At 38.0% G+C, this 2,500-nt stretch overlaps 2 pseudogenes; both read right to left on the bottom strand.

Moving 5' to 3' along the window:
• Positions 1 to 299: 299 nt before the first annotated feature.
• LOC113089924 (uncharacterized) lies at positions 300 to 418 on the bottom strand (annotated as a pseudogene).
• Positions 419 to 2,311: 1,893 nt separating this feature from the next.
• Positions 2,312 to 2,430, bottom strand: LOC113089923 (uncharacterized; annotated as a pseudogene).
• Positions 2,431 to 2,500: the final 70 nt, after the last annotated feature.

The following is a 2,500-nucleotide window of genomic DNA, read 5'->3' as shown; positions in this document are numbered from 1 at the left end:
TTAGTAAAAATTGCCAAAAATATTACAGCAACTGGTATTTCCCGGCCGTCTTCCATCCAAGTACTAACCAGGCAAAACCTGCTATTATTCAGAGATCGGGCATTGACTTTTTTTTTTTTTCAAAATTATTATATAATTTGTGAAAAATTTCCAAAAATCTTAAAGCAACTGGTATTACCAGGGTGTCTCCCATCCAATTACTAACCAGGCCCATACCTGCTAAGATTCAGATATGGGGCATTGACTCCTTTCTTTTTTTCTTGCAAGATTATTATATAATTTGTGAAAAATTTCCAAAAATCTTAAAGCAACTGGTATTACCAGGGGGTCTCCCATCCAATTACTAACCAGGCCGAAACCTGCTTAGTTTCCGAGCTCAGACATGATCTGGCATAGCCAGGGTGGTATGGCCATAAGCGAAGACTGCTGCAAAGAGAGAGCTATTTAAAGATCAGTCAATCTAATCGCCGGTACATTATATAAGTAGGAAAGAAAACCCTAAAGCTTAAAGCACCTGGTATTCCCAGGCGGTCTCCCATCCAAGCACTAACCAGGCCAATACCTGCTAAGATTAAGAGATCGGGCATTGACTCTTTTTTTTTTTTTTTTTTTTTTTTTTTTAAGATTATTATATAATTAGTAATAAATTTTCCAATAATATTAGAGCACCTGGTATTCCGAGGCGGTCTCCCATCCAGACACTAAACAGGTCCATGACTGCTAAGATTCAAAGAATGGGCATTGACTCTTTTTTTTTTTAAGATTATTATATAATTTGTGAAAAATTTACAAAAATCTTAAAGCAACTGGTATTACCAGGGGGTCTCCCATCCAATACTAACCAGGCCCACACCTGCTTAGCTTCCGAGCTCAGACATGATCTGGCATAGCCAGGGTGGTATGGCCATAAGCGAAGACTGCTGCAAAGAGAGAGCTATTTAAAGATCAGCCAATCTAATCGCCGGTACATTATACAGGACCAAACCTGCTTAGCTTCCGAGAGCAGACGAGATCAGGCATAGCCAGGTTGTTACGGTCGCAAGCGAAGGATACTGCAAAGAGAGGACTATTTAAAGATCAGCCAATCAAATCGCCCATACATTATATAAGTAGGAATGAAAACCCAAAAGCTTACAGCACCTGGTATTCCCAGGCGGTCTCCATCCAAAGCACTAAACCAGGCCAATACCTGCTAAGATTAAGAGATCAGGCATTGGCTCTTTTTTTTAAAGATTATTATATAATTAGTAATAAATTTCCAATAATATTAGAGCACCTGGTATTACCAGGGGGTCTCCCATCCAAACACTACACAGGTCCATGACTGCTAAGATTCAAAGAATGGGCATTGACTCTTTTTTTTTTCAAGATTATTATATAATTTGTGAAAAATTTACAAAAATCTTAAAAGCAACTGTATTACCAGGGGGTCTCCCATCCAATTACTAACCAGGCCCAACCTGCTTAAGCTTCCGAGCTCAGACATGATCTGGCATAGCCAGGGTGGTATGGCCATAAGCGAAGACTGCTGCAAAGAGAGAGCTATTTAAAGATCAGCCAATCTAATCGCCGGTACATTATATAAGTAGGAAAGAAAACCCTAAAGCTTAAAGCACCTGGTATTCCCAGGCGGTCTTCCATCCAAGCAGTAACCAGGCCAATACCTGCTAAGATTAAGAGATCGGGCATTGACTCTTTTTTTTTTTTTTTTTTTTTTTAAAAGATTATTATATAATTAGTAATAAATTTCCAATAATATTAGAGCACCTGGTATTCCAGGCGGTCTCCCATCCAAACACTAAACAGGTCCATAGCTGCTAAGATTCAAAAGATGGGCATTGACTCTTTTTTTTTCAAGATAATTATATAATTAGTAAAAATTTCAAAAATATTACAGCAAATGGTATTCCGAGGCGGTCTCCCATCCAAGCACTAAACAGGTCCATACCTCCTAAGATTCAAAGATTGGGCATTTACTCTTTTTTTTTTTTTTTGCAAGATTTTATGTAATTAGTAAAAATTGCCAAAAATATTAAACAGCAACTGGTATTTCCCGGCGTCTTCCATCCAAGTACTAACCAGGCAAAACCTGCTATTATTCAGAGATCGGGCATTGACTTTTTTTTTTTTTTCAAAATTATTATATAATTTGTGAAAAAATTTCCAAAAATCTTAAAGCAACTGGTATTACCAGGGTGTCCCATCCAATTACTAACCAGGCCCATACCTGCTAAGATTCAGATATGGGGCATTGACTCCTTTCTTTTTTTCTTGCAAGATTATTATATAATTTGTGAAAAAATTTCCAAAAATCTTAAAGCAACTGGTATTACCAGGGGGTCTCCCATCCAATTACTAACCAGGCCGAAACCTGCTTAGTTTCCGAGCTCAGACATGATCTGGCATAGCCAGGGTGGTATGGCCATAAGCGAAGACTGCTGCAAAGAGAGAGCTATTTAAAGATCAGTCAATCTAATCGCGGTACATTATATAAGTAGGA

This window comes from Carassius auratus, unplaced genomic scaffold, assembly GCF_003368295.1.
Source record: "Carassius auratus strain Wakin unplaced genomic scaffold, ASM336829v1 scaf_tig00051459, whole genome shotgun sequence".
NCBI lineage: Eukaryota > Metazoa > Chordata > Actinopteri > Cypriniformes > Cyprinidae > Carassius > Carassius auratus.
Note: the sequence above shows the minus strand (reverse complement) of the source record. Positions and strands in the feature narration are given on the sequence as shown.